This window comes from Sarcophilus harrisii, chromosome 5 (assembly GCF_902635505.1).
Source record: "Sarcophilus harrisii chromosome 5, mSarHar1.11, whole genome shotgun sequence".
NCBI lineage: Eukaryota > Metazoa > Chordata > Mammalia > Dasyuromorphia > Dasyuridae > Sarcophilus > Sarcophilus harrisii.
Window position 1 is genome coordinate 71529952 of NC_045430.1, and position 21790 is coordinate 71551741.

The 21790-nt window shown below is 35.7% G+C and overlaps 1 protein-coding gene across 1 annotated transcript in view; it reads right to left on the reverse strand.

Annotated features, from left to right (window-relative positions):
* The window catches only part of DYRK2 (dual specificity tyrosine phosphorylation regulated kinase 2), a 71382-nt gene extending 68085 nt beyond the window's left edge, over positions 1–3297 (reverse strand). Inside the window, exon 1 of the mRNA XM_031940824.1 lies at positions 3043–3297. The gene's annotated coding sequence lies outside the window, so the exon portion shown is untranslated. The remainder of the gene's footprint in view (positions 1–3042) is intronic.
* Positions 3298–21790: the final 18493 nt, after the last annotated feature.

Here is a 21790-nt window from a genome sequence, read left to right on the forward strand (position 1 = left end):
CCTTGTGTGGTTTTTGTTTTTTTTTTTTTTTTAATTTTAGAGATGTGGACTTTTTTGCCAAAGCCAATCCCTCTGTGTGTATATTAGATTCCATTCCCTCTCACCTCAGGCAGATTGCCCATGTTATGATTCCAATTCTTTCCCTAATCTTTGCTCTCTCCTTATCTACTGATGTTATCCTAATGCCAACAAAGACATCCAAGTTTCCCCTATCTTTAAAAAATCTTTTAAAAAATACCACCATCTTCATTAATTAGCATTATCTACTTTTCTTCCCCTTCTTGGCAAGCTCCTTGTAAAAGCTGCCTAAATTTGGCATCTTTTCTTCCTCCCCTGTCTCTTCTCAATGTTCTGTCTGGTTTCTGATTTCATTCAACTGAAAAAGTTCTTTCCAAAGTCTTTAGTGATCTCTAAATCACCAAATCCAATGGCTTTTCCTCAATTGTTATGCTTCTTGACCTCTCTCCATTTGTCCTGTTGACCATCTTCTCCACTCTGGGTTTTAAAATGACACGATCCTGTCTCAATTTTCTTCCTATCTGTGGATATGGATGTAGAATAGATGCAAGCTGGCCTTTCCTGAGTCTTTTCTCAGCCCAATCTTTCTCTTTACTTCTAGTTCCATATCACAAATTATCCATTGTAGCTTTCAAAATGGATTTATTTTTTAATGGATAATTCAAAAATCCAAAATAGCACTATTAACTCCTTACTTCAACCTGCCCTCAGTAGCCTCTACCAATTTCCCTGTATTGTTGAAGGCACTACAAATCCTTACCAAAATACTACTAAACATCAATGTCATCCTGGACTCCTCATTTTTGCTCATTTCATGTAATCAGTTTGCAGATCTTATTACTTTTTCCTTCTCAATATCTCTCACATTTGTTTCCTCTTCCCTCAATAGTCATTTCAGGTCATTATCACTTCTATCCTGGATTATTAAAATACCCTCCTAACAAATCTCCCTACCTTGGACTTCTCCAATATAGTCCAAGTAGCTAAATGATGCAGAGGACAGAAGACTAGGTCTGGAGTCAGGAAGACCTGAGTTCACATCCAGCCTCAGACACTTGACTAGATGTGAGAGCCTGGAAAAGTCATTTGACTTCTGTTTGCTTCAGTTTCCTCCATTATGAAATGGTGATAATAACAGTACTTACTCATAGGATTGATGTGAGGATCAAATGAAATATTTGTAAATTATTTAGTACCTGATACATAGTGACTGCTCTAAAAATGATTCCTTTTCTTTACTACCTACTTACTCACAGAATTGTTGTGAGGATCAAGTGAAATAATATTTGTAGATTATTTGTATATTTGTAGATTACCTGATACATAGTGACTGCTCTACAAATGATTCCTTTTCTTTACCCTTCTCCAGTCAATTTTCTTCACAGCTAAAACAGTTCTGTGTCGTCCTTGTATTCAATGAACTCTTTCAATTCCCTATTTGCAGAATCACCATCATTTCCTGTTTTGCTTTTTTAAAGCTCCACAATTTAAATAGTTACTATCTTCATAGTCTATTTCTTCTTTTCATGCATTCTATCTATGGTCCTGCCATATTGACCTACTGTTAGGCACTGTTACTTCAGTGCCTTTGTACAGGTGGCCAACTCATGCCTGGAATATTCTTCCTTTTCACATTAGCCTCTGGGAATCCATTGTTTTATTTGAGAGGCAGCTCAAATACCATCTTCTTCCAAAGACCTTTCTAGTACTATCAATAGGTGGTGATTTTTTTTTAGGATTTCCTAGTATCTAATCTACATGCATTTTGCTTTTTCTATTTATGTGAATGTTATCTCTCCCCTATTTGATTATAAACTCCTTAAGGACATGGGACTATATTTGCTTTTTCTTTGTATCTTGGGAGTTTAGCATAGTGCCTAACACATTATAAATACTTGCTAATGAATGGATTGATGGCTTTTGTTTCTCTATCTTTGGCACTCAGTATTATATCTTGGTTTTTTTTTAATCAATTTTTTGTTATGCCTGACTCTTCATGACCCAATTTTGGGGTTTCTTGGCAGAGATATTAGAGCAGTTCACCATTTCTTTCTCCAATAGTACTATGGTGGACACTTTAAAAATGTTTCTTGTTTGACATTCATGACTACTTTGTGAGCCAAGTAATACAATCATTATTCATTTCTTTCTTTTCTTTTTTTTTCAGGAAGAAACTGAAGCTCAAAGAGGCTAAACTAAAACATTCTCTTTTCCATTAGTAATGTAGACAAACATCATTAATAAGGAAGTAGAGTCCGTGTTATGATTATATGATATTTCTATGACCTCCTCAGGATCATAGAATTATTCTCAAGTAGTAAAGTCAGCACTTAAATCCAGATTGTCTTTCTCTAAGTCAAGTTTTACTTTTACTACATTATAATAACTAATGTATTTATGAGAATTCAACATTAGCAATCTCTACCTTTAATTAGTTTTTAACTAGTTTAGTCTGATACTCTTCCCAAAAGAAAGCCAAATGGAAGAAATGGCTACACAGCTTACAGGAAGAAAATATCTAAAGAAAAGAAATATTGACACTTTCTTAACAACAGTGGTAAATACAAGAATAACACTGTCAATAACATCATACCCAAAGAGAAAAAGATAGTTTGAACTATATAACTTGGAAGTAGAAGGAATATTGAGACAGACAGAGAGAGGCAGAGAGACACACACAGAGTATCACAGAGAGAAGAGGAAGGAAGAGAGGAGGAAGGAAGGAAGGAAGGAAGGAAGGAAGGAAGGAAGGAAGGAAGGAAGGAAGGAAGGAAAGAAAGAAGGAAGGAAGGAAGGAAGGAAAGAAAGAAAGGAAAAAAAGGAAGGGAAGGAGGGAGGAAGTGAGGGAAGTAAGAAAGGAGGATGAAGAAAAGAAGGGGAAAAAAGAAAAGAAGGGGAAAGGAAAACAGTAAAGGAAAAGGTAAAGAAGGGAAAGGAAGGAAAAAAAGGAAGAGAGAAAGGAAAAGAAGGAAGGTAAAAGGAGGGAAGAAAGTTAGATTTGAATCCTTATTATTAAGTACTAACCTGAATGAGGAGCTTCATGTACAGAAATCCAAGTATTTTCACAGATTTGACCATTTATAGATTGGTATAAGAGTTATATAGAATTGTCACAGAACTTCTCTGAAGTTCCAGTGATTGAAAGATTTCTAGCATTGTTAAGTGTACAAAACCCAAAAAGCTTGCCTGAGCCCACAATTGCTTTTATATTTAACTTTTCCTTCATTTATAAGGAAATGCCCTGGTTAAGTGCACTCCTGCTCCGTTACTTGTTTGAGATTCCAAACTTGGTTAAATTCTTACATTCTAAACTGCCTTTTGGAATTGCCTGTCAGGGATAGTGCTGGTGGTCAGATTTTCCCTAAAAACCTTTCCTCAAGAGCTGTGTGAGGAGAAACATCAAAATAAGGAATCCTTGCCTCTTCACTGAGAAGAACTAGAAGGGGTAACTACAGGCTCTGATAAATGCCAGACCCTATGAGAGTAGGAATGGTGATCACCAAATGGAAGACCTGAATTCGATATAACCACATCCAGTGTCTTGTCAGATCTTTCCCTGAAATATCCCCTTTGCTTGACATCTCAGTTTTTGTTCTATTCTGCATTTGGCAAAGAACTTGAAATGCCTCTGTGTAGTGGATTTACTCCGTCTAGTAAATTAAGGGTTTCATTTTCTACCTACAGGTGTTTTTCTTGTCTAACAACCTTCTCTCCCCACCTCAACTCGGCTTTAATCCAAGGATGCTATAATTTTCACATGGTTTGCATAAATTGGCATGTAGGCAACAAGAGACATTTTCCTTGGTATGTTAGCTAAAAGTTAAATTAATTCATTCAGCCTACTACAATGATTATGAAAGGGCCTGAGTGTTTTTGTTTTGTTTTGTTTTGTTTGTTTGTTTGTTTTTTTGCCAAGGCAATTGGGGCTAAGTGACTTGCCTAGGGTCACACAGTAAGTGTTAAGTGTCTGAGGCCAGATTTGAACTCTGGTCCTCCTGACTTCAGGGCTGGTGCTCTATCCATTGTGGCATATAGCTACCCCAAAGGTTATGAAATATAACATGTAAAGCTAGACTATCCATCAGACTGTGGTATATGAGGAAGAGGAAAGGTCAACTTTAAATAATCAAACAATCATAATTTGTATTTGGTGCTCTCACCTTCTCCTTCTTCCTTTGTATGTTTGACCTTCCCTTCTTCCCTTTCCCTTTGCCACTTCTTGAGACAGTTCTTTCTGCTGCATTCTCAAAAGGGAAGATATTCTAGCTTCTAATCCATTCACACTAAGATCTTATTGACTGATAGCAGAATAATGGATTACTACTCCTGAGGAAATGAATATTTTGAAAAAGGAAATCTTAATTGAATTTCAGGTGTTGGAGCACCCAGATAAAGGAAGGCTCTCTGTAGGCAGCCAAAAGTGTCCCTCAAATTACCCCTGTACAAAGGACAAGTGAGTAGAGCAGTGTGTAGGTCTGGAGCCAAGAAGACAAGAGTTCAAATCCAACGCTTATTAGCTGCGGGATCCTGGGTAATTACTTAGTCTTCGTGTGTCTCAGTTCCTTATCTGTGAAATGGGGATACACTAGAGAAGGAAATGACAAGCCACTTCAGTATCTTTGCCAAGAAAACCTCATGGTACCATATTCTGTTTGAGTCCAACATTACTGAACAATAACAGCAACAAGTATACTGAATTTTTTCTGCTGCTCTCTTTTCCTTCAGTGCAAATTAGTCCCAGGCTCCAGATAAGAGAGAGGATATAATGAAACAACGAAAATTCACTTTTCTTTTCCTCCTAAGGTTGAAATATTAGATAGGAATCCGATTTCCCTGTTTAGTTCTCATTTCAATCATGTCTGACTCTTTATGAACCTATTTGGGGTTTTCATAGCAAAGATATATAGTTTTTTACCATTTCCTTCTCCAGCTCATTGTACAGATGAGGAAACTGAGGCAAACAAGATAAATTGACTTGCCTGGGATCACACAGCTAGTAAATGGATTTGAATTCATGACTCAAAACCTAATCCAAGATGAGTTCTGAAGATTATATAGTGCAATAAATAGAATGCTGGGTTCGGAATCAGGAAGACCTGAATTCAAATCCTGCCTAACAAGCTTCAGTTTCCTCACTTGTAAAATGAGAATGATTGGATGTGATGGCTGCTAAAATCCACTCCAGTTCTAAATCTATTGTCCATCTGCTATTAGGAACAGCGGGAGTAAATCAAAGGTTTTCTGGGGAATTAATTAGACTTGAATTGTTGTTCGTCCTTTGTTCTAAGACAGGGCCATGTCATCAGGGAAATGATGTCATGACATGCAAGTGAGTTGGATTTAAGTGAGAGAGGGCTGTGCAAAGTCACCCTCCTCACTTTCCCCTCCAGATCCACTGGGTCTTTGGGTCCTGATTGACTCAGAGTGAATGTTAATAGCAGTTGTTTCTGTTTGGGCAGAAATCCTGAAGGTCTTCCCCTCCTAGATTAGAGCTGAATGAGAAAAACCTTAAATTGTTTAATCTCTCTGAACCTCAGTTTCCTCTTCTGGCAAAATGAACTCACTGGATTAAATGGCCTCAAAAAATTCTTCCAGCTCTTATATGAAAACTCTCAACTTTGTGTCTGCCTAGAATTTATGAGATTAGAAACATGGCAAGGAATCATGATTCCACAAGTAAGAAAAGAGCTGAGTCTGGTTTATATTCCCACACATCTGTTTCCAGGATCAAAATTAAAAGTCACCAGAAAAATACCTGGGCCCCGAAAAAGCAGCCAGTATGTTAAAATGTATAACCCCTTTGATTGTTTTTAGAGACATAGTTTTGAAACTTAATTTTAAAATGACAAACAGCTCTGCAGATCATTTCTAAGAACGGGGATCATTTTAGAGTTTAAAGCATTTGTTCTCTTAAATTTTCTAATTATTTCTTCCTTCCTTCCTTCTTTTCTTTTCTTCCTTTTTTCCCTCTTTCCCTCCCACCCCTCTTACCTGTCTCTCTTCCTCCCTCCCTCTCTGAGGCCCTCCTTCCAGTCCTCCCTCCTTTCTGGTAAACCACTTGACAAAATACAAATTTTAAGGGTAAATGAAAAGCCAAACCTCAAGATTGTACATTGACGCATCAATAAATTCCTAAAGTGAGACTGATTATAGAATTTGTGAAAAGCAACAATCATTTTCAGGCCACCACAAAGCTTCCAAATATATAAGAACATATATACCATTTTTTATTCTCCGGGTGGTTTAGGGAGAAAATTGTTACCCTAATCCCTATTCTCTGGGAAGACTCAGTGACAGAACTTTTCAAGGGCAGGAATCAACTATATAAATCAACTGGGGGTGAGCACATAAATAGCTGTTGAAAGACAGCTCAATGCAGGGCTATGGGCTAGGCCCTGAACACAGTATGTAACAACAACAATCTTAGATAAACATTCAGTTATAATTTTTATAAACTGGTTGGTTAAATTATCCTTCCTCTTTTATAGTAGCTACCATTTATAACTACTATTTGCAAAGCAATTGATATCTATTTGATCCAATAATCATGTGAAGTAGATGCTATTATCTCCATTTTTAGATGAGGAAATGGGAGCTGAAAAAAAAATTTAAATCTGTTTCTAGGCTTGCAAGTGCCTGAGGTGGGTTTTGAATTCATGTCCTTTGGATTCCAAGTCCAATATTCTATTTGCTAAGTTTCTTCAAATGGAGGAAATAATAGCACTTACCTCTCAGGTTTGTTGGGAGGATAAAAATAAGATATTTGTAAAGCACTTAACATAATTCTTGTCACATACTAGGACCTACATAAATATGAGTTAATTGTAATAAAAAATTAGTATTTCACCCACCCCCAGGCTTCTTATTTTGAGGCTAGATATTGAATAATTTTGAAGCTCTTCTTTATTCTGGTTTCTCCCTTCTGGCCCCTTCCAGATTGGCATTATCCTTTCCAAGATGTGCTGTCTACAAGTGAATACAATACTGCAGATGTTCCCTAACTGGGACAGAACACAATAAGCATTTATTAAGTGCCATTAGGCACTTAATGTCAAGCACTGTGCTAAGTCCCAGAGATGCAAAGAAAAGCAAAAAGTCAATCTCTGTTTTCAAGGAACTTATTGGCAAATGGGAAAAACAATGAGCAAACAACTATCAAATAAATTTCACATATATGTACAAACACAATAAACAGGTATGTGTATATATAGCATAGGTATATATACACACCTGCACATGCACACAAATATACATAAAGATATTGTTGCATATATGCATCGTGTACTGTATATATACAGATACATGCATATAACAACATATATGTTCATGTGTGCACACACAATTCTACCTTTCTCTTCCCTGTCTCAATCACCAAAGAGATAGCACCAACATTAAGGGGGATTCAGAAAGATTTTATATATGGAGACTATTCCTTCCCTAGTTCTGATTCTATAACTCTTTAGGACAGCATTAAGTTTCTATATCACACTGATTCTATTAAACTTGGAGTCCACTAAAGTGGCCAGATCTTTTTCAAATAAAGGAATATTTAGCTATTTCTCCCAACATATTTGTGAGATAGATTTTTCTTATTCAAATGCATACTTATATTTGCTCAAACACCAAACTGGTGAAGCCAATTAGCAGATTAGATAACATAATTCACATTAAAAATGTGGAATACAAATGGGCCGAATTTCATAAGATGAAAGTTAATAATATTAATATTATAGAATCTTGCCCCACCTCTTTATTCTGAGCTGCCAGAAGTCTTGTGAAGTTAAATGATTTCCTTAAACTCACACATTTAGTATAAGGCAGAATTTGCCCCCAGGCCTTCCTAGTTCCAAAAATTACACCCTATCCACTATACCAAGTTGACCTCCATGGTAAATGTTAAAGGGATCATTAGATCACGAATATTATCACCATTTTACAAAATGAGGAAACTGAGGTTCCAAGAACAAAAGTGTTTTGTCTGTGGTCATACAATTAGTATCAAAATGAAGTTACAATCCAAGTCCTAAGGTATTTATTCCCATCTAAAGGGGAACTATATTGCCATATTGTCAGCTGTCCCTCCCTGTTTTTGATTCCTTCCAAAGTCTTCTATGCCTTTTGTGAAGTATAAGCCCTCACTATACTCAGACTCCTTTGGAGTGTTCAGTAGGTAACATTGCTAGTTTTTTTTGTTTTTGTTTTTGTTTTTCCTGAGAAAAAAGCTTGTCTTGTCCATCATGTAACCATCCAGGGGATGACTTCAGAATTTCCTTGTCATGGTAAGAGACCCAGATTCTCCTTACACACTTCAAAAACCATGCAAGGGAAGAGTGGGTCCACTTTGAATCCTCTCACTTGCACAGAGTGTTCACATTGGTCCTCATGTAAAAATTTTCTCAGAAGTCTATTATATAGTCCAACCTCACTCCCATTTCCACCCTATCTCCAAGCAGGTGTTTTCTACCAACGCCACACTTGTAATAGAGCAGCTTCCCAAGTCTGATGTTCTCACAGAGAACCTGGCAATGAATGAGTTTCATACCTAATGAAGCATTCCTCGTGAATCTAGAAAGTTGATCATAATACCTCCCAATTTGTTTCTAGTCTCAGTTTTTGAGTATAAACAAATGGGGTTACTGAAACTACCTTGGGATGCTTTTTTGCCACATCCCTGGCATACCTCTGTGACAAGAAAGTGAACCATATTGGTATCCCTAGCACAAAGTACCTTTCATTTTATAGGCATTTTGTCAATGTCTGTGGAAATGAAAGGACACAATTAACTGCCCGAAACTGAAATGGTGAGATAGTATAATGGACTGCTCCCATCTTAAAAACATTGACTTAGAGAAAGATTCTACTAAAAACAGGTGTCAGGAAATTTGAATCCAGATTCAAACATTAATATTTGATCACTATATTCTTCCTTGGATCAAATGTTTAGAGGAATGAGGGGCTTAGAGAGGTTTCTTCTCACAAATACAAATGGGAGAGTAGGAAGTTGAAAGGATTGGACAGAGTGCCCAGAGTGCCTAATTCTAACACCCACTACTATTTATTTAATTTTTTCCCCAGTTACATTCAAAATATATTTTTTTACATTTTAAAAAAGATTTTTGAGTACTAGATTCTTTCCCTATCCCCAACCACAATTAAGAAACCACATGTAAAGTTGATGGGGTTCTAGTGGCAGTCAGAGAGTTATGGGAATCCCCTTTTGGTTGGCGCAGGTCCTTCATGAAAGAATTCACAAACCCAAAATATTAAGTGGCAAAATGGAAATTTATTGTTGGATTAGAAGTTAGCTTTGCTAGGGAACTGACTTCCTAGTGGCAAAATCCTAATAGGGAAATGGAGGTTGGCATTGAGAAGAGAATGTCTTCTCAGCGGCAGGAAACCTGGAAGCTATGCCAAAGAAGCAAAGCATGCTACCATGGACATTCTGCAAAGAAATGAGTGAACAGAAACCTACTTTATGAGCAGATCTTGGTGAGAGGCTGGAGGCAGTTTGAGCTGATTATCAGACTTAAGATCTTTTTTGAGAATATGGAATTTCCTGAAGAAGCAGCACCCCAAAAGATCAATGGAGTGCTTTTGACCAAGATTTCCAATTGAATAATGATGTAAATTTAACTTGTCTGGGGCGATATGCTCTCTTTCAGACTATGAGTCTGAGACGCCAGGAATCAAAAGGGACAGAATTTCAGAGTGTTAATTTTACAGATCAAAAGGGAACACAGTTTCACACCCCCTTCAAGGTTATGCAAAACATTTCCATAAAAGCCAAGTTGTGAAAGAAAACTTATCTCCCACCCTAATGAAAATAAAAACTCTCAAGAAAAATTAAATTAAAAAGAAAGAATGTTTCAGTCTATATTCAGACACAATCAGTTCCTTGAATTTTTCATCATATGTCCTTCAGAGCAGTTGTATATGATTGTACTATTGAAAATAATAGTCATTTACATCTGGGCATTCCAGAACATTGCTATTACTTTGTATACAGTATATTTCACTTTGTTCATGGAGGACTTTTTAAGTGTTTTTCCCCCCTGAGATTATCCTACTCATCAATTCCCAGACAGTAATACTATTCCATCACAAACACATAGCATAATTTATTAAGCCATTTCCCCAATTGATGGGCATCCCCTCAATTGCCTTTTTTTTTTTTTTTTTTTGGTCCTGAGAAGAAAGCTGCTATGAATTTTTTTTGTACATATAGGTCATTTCCCTTTTTTATTTTGTTTTATTCTCCTGAATCTCTTTTGGTATTTTTGACTAATAGTGGTGTTGTTAGGTCAAAGAATAGGTATGAATTTACAGCCCTTTGGGGGCAGATCATCCTTTTGATCTTTTATCAATTGGGGCATGGTTCTTATTTTTTTATAAATTTGACTCATTTCCCTCTGAGAAATGAGGCCTTATCAGAGAAACTTGCTTCAAAAAAAATTTTTTTTGTAATTACTATTGTTATTTGTATTTACTCCCATTCCTTTCACACTGTACCTCCTCAAAAGTGTTTTGTTACTGACACTCCCTTGTCCATTATGCCCTCTCTTTTGTCACTCTTTCCCCATTTCTACCATATCCCATTCCTCTCCTATTTTTCTGCAGGGTAAGATAGATTTCTATATCCCTATTGAGGATGGATGTTATTTCTCTATTTCAGCCAATTTTGGTGAGAGTAAGACTCACTCACCCTCTCCTACCTCATTTCCCTTTCACGTAAAAACTTTTTCTTGCCTCTTTTTTTTTTTTTAAAGCAGATAATTTTCACCATTACATTTTTTCATTTCCCTTTCTCCCAGTACATTCTTCTCTCATCCCTTAATTTCATCATTCTAAAAAAAAATAGTATCTCTTCATATTCATTTCATGTGTGAAATGTATATATACTCTCTCATACATATATATACTCCTAATTGCCATAATAATGAGGACTTTCTAATGATAATACTTTCCATATAGGAATCTAAACAGATAAACTTTATTAAGTCCCTTGTGATGTCACTTTTCTGATTACCTCCTTATGCTTCTCCAGAGTCCTGTGTTTGAAAATCAAATTTTCCATTCAGCTCTGGTTTTTTCATCGTGAATGCTTGAAAATACTGTTTCATTTAATGACCATCTTTTCTATAAGATTATGCTTAGTTTTTCTGGGTAGGTGATTCTTGGTTGCAATCCTGGCTCTCCAGAATATCATATTCTAAGTCCTCCAGTCCTTTAATGTAGAAGCTGCTAAATCTTGTGTTATCCTGATTGTGGCTCCACTATACTTGAATTGTTTCTTTCTGAATGTTTGTAATATTTTCTCCTTGACCTGGGTGTTCAGGAATTTGACTATAATATTCCTGAAAGTTTTCATTTTGGAATCTCTTTCAAAAGGTGATCAGTGGGTTCTTTCAAATTATGCTTTACTCTCTGGTTCTAGAATATCAGGACAGTTTTCCTTGATTGTTTTTTGAAAGATGATGTCCAGGCTCTTTTTTTGATCGTGACTTTCTGATAGACCAATAATTTTAAAATTATCTCTACTGGATCTATTTTTCCATATCAGTTGTTTTTCCAATGAGATATTTCACATTTTTTCTATTTTTTTCATTTTTTTATTTGCTTTATTACATCTTGATTTCTCACACAGTCAATAATTTCTATTTGCTCAACTCTATTTTTTAAGGAATTATTTTTCACCTGTTGCAGTTGGCCAATTTTGCTTTTTAAGGAATTCTCATTAGCTTTTTGTATTTCCTTTTGTAACTCTCTCAATTCTTTACCTAATTTTTCCTCTGTCTCTCTTACTTGATTTTCAAAATCCCTTTTGAGCTTTTCCATAGCCTGAACCCGATTTTTATTTTTCTTGGAGGTTTTAGAGGAAAGAGCTTGAATTTTATTATCATTTTCTGAGTGTGTTTGTTGATCTTCCTTGTCACTATTGTTTTCTTCTCATTTTCCTAGCCTATTACTCAGCTTTTAACTCTTTGTTAAAGTAGGGTTCTGTTTCCAGGGTGGAGGTGCATTGTCCCAAGCTTCAGTTCTGTGTAGCTATTTTCAGAGATCCTTCTGGGAATCTGATCACAATAGCTCTTTTTTTGCCCTGGAGCTGTTAGATGTGTCCCTGCCCCACCACAGCTGTAAGATCTAGATTGTTGGCTGGGACTGTGGCTTCATTGACTGGGACTGCACTACAGATTCCTACCTCATTGCCTCAGACCCTCCCCACTGACTTTCTGAGGAGTGCTGCTGAAGTCCCACTTCACTGATGCTGAGGTCTGGGCGGAGGCTGGGGCCAGTGCCAGATAGGAGCCATGGCTGTGCTGGGTTTGCACACTGGGATTTCGCTCTAGTTCCACAGACCTTTTCTGTTAACCTCCCATGCTGTCTTTTGTTGTCTCTGGACTGAGAGGTATGGAAGCCACCAGTACTATCACTGATTCAGAGGTCAGGCCCAGACTGGGGCTGGGTTGGGACTGGGGCTGTGCTAATGCACCCATACTAGGACTGCACACTAGACTCCTACCCTAGTGTCACAGATGATTTTTGCTATGATTCTAAGTTGCCTCCAGCAGGAAAATGTTCTACATCATCTTTTTGAGTGCTCTGATGCTCTAAAATTTGTTTAGAGTCATTATTTAAAGGAATTTGGAGCTGTTTGGGAAGAAGTTGGGTAAGTTCCTGCCTTTACTCCACCATCTTGGTTCTGCTCCCTAACACCCACTACTATTGCCAGAAAAGTTACTACCTGCCTTCTTGGCCTCCCAAACAGGAGCTTGGCAAGAATTATTTCAAAGAAAGAATTTTATAAATGGTAATGAAGTGTCATAGAAATGATATCATTAGTATTAATCTTCAGTTTAAGTTCTAGACTTTTGTGTATTGGCCAGCTAATTCAATGACCATTCAAAATTGATATTATTTCTAGGAGAAAACATATTCTGTGTTTCAGAAGACTAATTTTCCAATGAACTTGTCAAATGTAACCTATATATAACCTGGGAACCACATATAATTTGGCAGAAAAATTCTAGGAGGTGAAACCAAGATGGAGGGGAAAAAAGGGCAGAATATTGCTGTAGCTCTCCCTAGTTTCCCTTGAAACAACTTTAAATCATTCCTTAAAACAAATTCTAGAGAGACAGAACCCATAAAAGGATGGTTTAAAACAATTTTTCAGCTTAAGATGACTTAGAAAGACTTCAGGAAAGGTCTGTCTCACATAGGTAAAAGGGAAATGCAGCCCAATGCTGGCATATCTGGGTAAACCAGTGGGAAGTTCCTAGTCTCAGCACAGATCAGCAACTGGGACCCCACAGCCCAAGCTCAGAAGGTAAGTGTCACAATAGGCCAACTGTGAGGCCTTCAGCTCAGTGCAGCAGCTAGTAATCAGGTCTGGCAGGCAAGCCACTAGCCCTGGAGGCCTCCATGCATAAGGTGGGCAAAATCTTAGAAGATGCAGCAGTCAACTAGGCAATGTGGCAGACAAATTGCCAGCTCTGGACACCTGTTTACCACAGCAAACCAGTGGCCAAGCCTCTTATTAGCATGGGTAGTACCTTTTGTAGCCAAGGAGCAGAGTTCAATTTCAAAAAAAAAAAAAAAACCTCTGGTCTTAGAAAACTACTATGGCCATAAGGGAACTCAAAACAGAAATTCAGAAGAAGACAACAATGGCAAAACACCTACATGAGAAGCCTCAAAGAGAAATATGAATTGGTCTTAGGTCCAAAATGTCCTCCTGGAAGAGCTAAAAAAGGATTTTAAAAATCAAATCAGAGAGGTAGAAGAAAAAATGGGAAAAGAAATGAGAGATATGCAAGAGAATCATGAAAAAAGAATCAATAGCTTGGTAAAGAAAGCACAAAAAATAGAAAAAAAAAGTACAAAAATTCACTGAAGGAAAAATTTTCTTAAAAAAAAAATAGAATTGGCCAGATGGAAAAGGAGGTACGGAAGTTAACAAAAGAAAATAATTCTTTAATAAATAGAATTGAACAAGTTGACATGACTACATGAGAAATCAAGAATCAAGAATCAAACAAAACCAAAAGAATGAAAAAGCAAAAGAAAATGTATAAAATACCTCATTGGAAAAACAACTGACTTGGAAAATAGATCCAGGAGAGATAATTTAAGAATTATCAATGTCTTGATGGAAAAAAAAAAAGAGCCTATATATCATTTCTCAAGAAATTATCAAGGAAAACTGCCCTGATATCTTAAAACTAGAGAATAAAATATTAATTGAAAAAATCCATTGATCATCTCCTAAAAGAGATCCTCAAATGAAAAATCCCAGGAATATTATAGCCAAATTTCAGAATTCTCAGATCAAAGAGGAGATACAGTAAGTTGTCAGAAAAAAAATTCAAATATCAAGGATTCACAGTCAGGATTATACAGGATTTAGCAGTTTCTACATTAAAGGATAAAGGACTTGTAATACAATATTTCAGATGACAAAGGAACTAGGACTACAACCAAGAATCACCTAGCAAACAAAACTGATGAAAATGAAAATTCATTGAAACTGAAGATTTTCAAACATTCCTAATGAAAATACCAGAGCTAAACAGAAATTTCAATTTTCAAATACAAGACTTAAATATAAAGAAGTAAATATGAAAAAAAAAAAAACAAAGTTATTAAGGCTAAATTGTTTACACCCCTACATGTGATAATGATATAACTTAAATCTCTATTAAGACAATTAGAAATATATATAGACAGAGAGTACAGGTATAAATTGACTAACTGGAAAAGGGAGAGATAGAATGGGGATAAATTACATCACATAAAGAGGCATGAAGGGCCTATTATAGTGAAGGGAAAGAGGAAAGAGATTGAGCATTGATTGAACTTTACTTTCATTCCCTCAAAGATAGAATAATATATACACTCAATTAGGTATAGAAATTTATCCTATCCTATAGATAAGTGAAGGAGAACATAAAAAGGGGGAGGGAGTTGATAGAGGGCAGGGCAGAGGAAATAGTGACAAAAACAAAACTGATGAGAAGGGGCAGGATAAAAGAGAAAAGTATAAACAGGGAAAACAAGATACAGGAAAATACACAGTAATCACAACTGGGAATGTGAATGGGATGAACTTGCCCATAAAATGGAATCACAAAATAGAGTAGATTAAAAAACAATCCTAGAACAACATGTTCAAGAAATACATTTGAAGCAAAGAGAACAGAGTAAAGATAAAAAGTTGGAGCAGCTGAAGGCTGGAGAAGCTGAAATTAAAAAAAAAAAAAAACTGACAGGGGAAATAATCCTGATTTTAGGCAAAACAAAAGCAAAGACAGATTTAATTAAAAGTGATTTTTAAAAAAGGAAACTACATCTTATAAAAAAAAAGTACCACAGACAATGAAGCAATATCAATATAAAACATTTTACACCAAATAGTATAGCATTCAAATTTCTAAAAGAGAAATTAAATGAGTTACAGGAAGAAATAGATGATAAAACTGTACTAGTAAAGGACCTCAATTTTCTCTTGTCAGAACTAGATAAATCTAATCACAAAATAAACAAAAAAGAACTTAAAGAAATGAATCAAGTTTTAGAAATATTAGGCATGACAGACCCCTAGGAAAAACTGAATGGGCATAGAAAGGAGTATACTTTTTTTCCTAGTGATACATGTCACCTACACAAAAACTGACCATGTATCAGGGCATAAAAACTTCACAATCAAATGCAGAAAGGCAGAAATATTTAATGAATTCTTATTTATCATTTTACTATCATTCTCATATATTATTTATATTTATCAAAGGGTCATGGAAAGATAGATTAAAAATTAATTGGAAACTAAATAACTTAATCCTAAAGAATGAGTGGACCAAAAAACAAAATTAATAATTTCATCAAAGAGAATGACAACAATGAGACAACATACCAGAATGTATGGGATGCAGTGCAAACAGTACTTAGGGGAAATTTTATAACTCTAAATGTTTAGAACAACAAAATAGAGAAACAGCAGATCAATAGCAACTAAAAGAGCTAGAAAAAGAACAAATTAACTCCTCCAATTAAATATCAAATTGAAAATTTTGAAAATGAAAGGAGAGGTTAATAAAATTGAGTGTAAGGAAACCATTGAACTAATAAATACAACTAAAGTGGTTTAATGAAAAGAGAAATTATACTATGTGTAAAATTTTTCTTTACCCTTAACTAGATTTGCAATATTTTAATGCAATTTGCCAACCCAGTTTTCCATTTCATAGAGCTTCTTTTGCCTAAAAAAAATCATAGGAGTTAGAGGTAAAAGAGATATTAGAGAACATCTAGTTCAACTTTTACATTTTACAGATAAGAAAATTGAGGCCCAGAAAGTGGAAATGACTTGCTCAACAGCATATAGTCAATCTTTAGCATTCTAAGAAATTTTATTATTTAAAGGGATCTTAAACTACTGTATTTTTATTTTATGTGTTGGAATTTATTTCATTTATTTTATCCAATTAATTGATATAAAGTGTAACCCCAAAGAAAAGTCTTGACTTTGAGAATAGCAAGTTAGACAGAGCTACTGATATAACCTGGACAATGAGGTACAGTTTTTAAAACATGGATAGACATTCTCTGACTCCTGGCAATCTAACATGGAATTTTAGAAGTCAATTGGCCAGGATAACTCAGACATTCATACTATATAGTGACAAAAAGCCTTCAAATTGACTTTTGGAGCCAACACCTATAAGACATGCAACTAGATAGATGTGTCCTCTTGACCCCTGTTCTTTACCTTCTTTATGGCAAGTGAGACAAGAACTGTTGTGAACTTCTGGGAGCAAGTGAGAGAGGGGCAGTAGCTTCAGTATCTCCCAATTGACCACCATATATGTGAGTACATGATATTTCCATTTCATTTGTGGTTTTTTCATTTCTTTTTTGATCTTAGGTAAATGAATTCTGTAAAGGGAGCATCCACCTAGCCAATACATTCAGGAGATTATCAAAGTTATCAGAAAGACCTCTTCAGCAACAGGAGCTAGTAGCAAGACTAGTCATATGCAGGGGCAGCTAGGTGGTTTAGTGGATAAAGCACCAGCCCTGAAGTCAGGAGGAGCTGAGTTCAAATCTGAATTTAGATACTTTAACACCTCCTAACTGTGTGACCCTGGGCGAGTCACTTAACCCCAATTGACTCATTTGAAAAAAAAAAAAAGAGTAGTCAAATGAAGTAAGGATATGCAAATGGAAGTGCTTCATCGAGACACTAGATCTAGCATTATTGGGCCATCAGCAAAGAAACAGGCCAGTTGAAGAAGGTACCCTTCCATTACTAATTTTGCTTACCAAAAGTGAATTTGGTGGAGATTCCACCAAGAGAGGAAAGGATTCCCAAGGATAGGAATCATGAGTTATTCTTTGTCCATCTTTAGTCCCTAGACTTTTATATCATGTAAGAGAAAGTATGTTGTTCTTTGGGGGATTTTTAAAAATAATTTCTCTCTCTGCTGAAATTTCTTATATAACTTTTGAAATATACACAAATTTTGAATAGGCAGAAATGATATAAAATACCAAAAGGTTGGGAATCACTGTACCAAATACTCCATTTTTAAAATATATGATGAGTTTGGGGATCCATAGTGAAATAATAAGAATGATACTAGCTTATATTTGCATAGTTCTTTAAGGTTTACTCCTTCCCAAAACCTTTTTTAAAGTATGCTATTTCATTGTTCACAAATGTCTATTATCAATTATCAATCACTCAATAAATGAAAGTAAGATGCAAAGAATTTGTAGAGGATTTAAATGAGAAAAATTAAAATGGCTTTACAGAGTGGGAAATAAGCATGGAAAAGAAAAGCTAAAGAAAATATAATGACAGACTGATAAAAAGAAAGTTGAAAAAGCCCTTATTACATGTTTAGTGATCTATGAATTTGTTTTCTTCCTTTTTTTTTTTTTTTCAATTAACTTACAAGTTCTTGGACGATAGGAACCATATCGTAACACATTTATAACTCTCTTAGCACCTAATAATACTTTCATGGTTGCATAGTGATTTCAGGTTTATAAAGCATTTTTTCACAATGATCCTCTGAAATGGGTAGTATAAATATTAATTGCCCCCCTTTTTTACACATGAAAGGTATGAGGTTTTGAAAGATTGAGTGTTTTTCCCATAATTATACTTCTATAAAATATCAGAGGCAAAATTGTGCAGGGAGGGGAGGAAAGAAAAAGAAAGGGAAGAAAGTAGGGAAGGAGGAAGGAAGGAAGGAAGGAAAGAAGTGAGGGAGAGAGAAAGGAAGGGGAAAAGGGAAGGAGAGAGGAAAGACACAAAAGAAGAAGAAAGGGAGGGAGGTATGCATAGATGTCTGCAGAACTCTGTGGGTCAGTGCTTCCTAAGAATCTATATCTGACACTTCTATACTCCATGAAGAGTCATATTACCTGAAACTTCCTTTCCTTAGAAGTTTATGCTTCTAAATCTGATTATCTTTGGGGTCTTTCTGGACACCTTTTGCATACTCTCCAACAGCCATTTACCACTACCCCAGACACTATCACCATCTCAGCTGTTTCATCCATTTAGCTATGACCACTCAAATGAAACTTCTTCTGGGATAACAGGATCTTCTAAACTCATGAGGTCACCTGGACAGTACACTATTGGAATATTCATATATCTATAATCAGAAAAGGACAGACACAAAGAAAGGAATCAAATATATCATGACTTTCCCACAGATGGAAAACAGATGAGCTATCCTTCCCACAGCAACTTCACACAAACTATAAAGGAAAGAAAGAGCAACAAAAGGGAAGAGAACTTATCTCTTGAGTTCTAGCTCCTGAATCATTTGTCATTTTAGTTCCACACCCAATTCAAAGATGTCCCATCATCTCATGGAACCAACTTCTTAATCACTCCTGGCCAGAAACAGGCTTCCCCCAAGTTTCCATATGGTTTCTTAGACTGGAACCAGGCAATGAATATCTGCAAATACTTTGTATAATCTACTAGGAAGTAAAAATTTGAATGTGTTTTGTTCCAGTTACACACACACACACACACACACACACACAAAATGAATTTTAGAAGACTATATTTGTATAATGCTTTGAGAAAAACTTTTTTCAATATTTTCATTTTGAATCATTAGAACACTTAGGATCACATTCTCCAATATTATACATTTAGGCTAACAAAACCCACCCTGATGATATTTTTTTTATTTCCTCCTAGAAACTTAGCTTATCATTAAGGTAAATTGCCATCCAGTCAAATGACTCAGATAGGTGTCTCATAATTACAACTGATCTCTATTCAAATGTGGCTTATTATTTAATTTATCTGAAAAATATAACACTATGAAAACTAAATATTCTTTTAAAAAGCAACTATGAACAATTGGGAACAAAGAAAAAAATCTAGGAAAGGTTATGAATTTCCACCAATTTCTGTTAGCAGTCAGTGAGTCGAACCATGATCCCATCCTCCATTCCCACCTTCATGAGTAGAGCATTTCAACTTGCTTTAAATTTCCAATTAAAAATCAAATCCTATGAAAGCTCCATACTTGTGCGCCAATGTTGCAGAGCTTCAGAGCAATTTGGTATCAAAATCTTTTCCTGGAATCCTTCTACTACAGGCTTCACCAGCAACAGCTCCACCATCACCACCACCACTACTGCCATCATCACAAATCAAAACTAACTAAAAAATTTATCAACTTTTATTTTTAAAGAGACAATACATATCCTTTGTCTAATAAAGAGGACAAAGTTATGCAACCAGAGATCTTCATTGGTCCGAGTGAAATCCCATGATGGAAATTTCCTATCAAAAGAGCATTTTTTATTTCTCTCTGCTGAACTCATTTCAAGTTACCTCCTTCTCTGTGATTTCACTTTTGATTAGCAGCTACTCCTTGGCATACAATACTTAAGAAATTCTTTTTGAAAAGTTTTCACCCAAAACCTTGTTTCTGACTAAATTCATTTCAGCAAACGTGCTTTCTATTGAATTTCAAGCTTACCAGGAAAAAAGAACAAAACTGATTTGTTTTTTTTTTTGTTTTGTTTTGTTTTGTTTTTTTATTTAATAGACTTTTATTTACAGGATATATGCATGGGTAACTTTACAGCATTAACAATTGCCAAACCTCTTAGAACAAAACTGATTTGAAAGGAGGAGGGAAAGACTGAAATGGAAAGTATATGGGATTTAGAATCAGAGGATCAAATCCTTCCTGTTACTTGCAACATGAGTATATTTCTATAAATTAATCCACCTCCCTAAGCCAAGTTTCCTCAAATGTCAAATGAGAGGGCTGGACTAGATATCCTAGATGGTACCTTTTGGCTCTCAATCTCTGATCTTATAAATTTATTAATCTCTTCTACTGGACATATCTCAAAGTCACATAGATAATTGTCTTCCCAATTTTTATGGTTTATATATAGTTCTAACTAGAATCAAGGAAATAAATAAGATGACTTGTCCATACCTCTTCCACCTAAAGCTTCTAGAATTAAAAACTAAAGATAGCTGTGTAAATCTATCTTCCTAATTCTACCAATCGTTTTCCCACTGAAGAAAAAATAACACCAGATTCTAAAGACATATACTGAATCAGTCCCCAAAACATTAAGGAAGCTTATGGATAAAATATGTTGTTTGGAGATTACCATATTAAATTCAGTTAAATTGAATGCAATTGAACTAGTGCATGAGGAGCACTGTTCTTGGTCCTGAAAATGTATACAGAAGTTTAATCTGTTTTTATTTTTATCTAGCACCACTAGGAGACTTATCAAATTTTTCATCCCCTGAGAATAGGGCTAAGGGAGGTAGTAATTAGGAGGAATTAATGAAGCCCAAGGGAAAGAATTTTTTGGGAAATCTAAGTCTGGATCTGAAAGAGTAGACAACACACCATGAAGGGTCAAACCAGAGTTCCTAGGGACAGTAAAATCCCAGGGATTAAGCAAAAGGTTGAAACAAGGAACCACAGCTAGAAAAATTAGCCTAGAGAAGACTAGGAAGAAAGCACTACTAAGGAAAGCAGTAGACACTATCATCATAATGATCCATCTCAAATTTTTCCATCCAAGACAATGTTTTTTCATGAACCTCAGTACCACATTATATTAGCATTGGTATGGTCTAGTCATACAACTGATCAGCCTTAACTAGGAAATTCCATTTCTGAGCCACTCCCCTGTTCTTCACCCAAAGCATTAATATACGGCTGATAACAACAATCACAATACTTTACAAAATATCTACCTGTCTCTCGTTTCAGGATGAATAATAATTTTACAAAGGTTTTCATTTATTCTATTTTTGTGGGTACACTTGAGGGGTAGAATACCAGAAATTTTCCGACTGACAAGCTTTTGGGGTAATTTTTAGCGAAGATTCATTTAGCAGTTAGATTTGTTGCCAGGAAAAAATGCTGCAATGGCTCAGCTGATGTCCAGGACTAAACTGGCCTAGAAGGAAATCTGGAATTTCCCCAGATAGCTCACAGGAATCTGGCAGTGATGGTTATGGTGTGGATCATGTTGGTTTAGTGTAAAGGTTATCACTCCTTCTTTCCATCACCCATTCTTGGGGGCTGGAGAATTCTTTCCAATCACTTTCTCAACTCATCCCTTCAGGCATTTCTAGTCAACCTCTCAGTTCCAACTTTCTGTAGGAATGCTTTGCTTTCAAATTAGCCATGAATAGAACTTCCAACCTTAAGCATCACTAATTTACATGTCATCTTGTATGACTTCTTGTAAG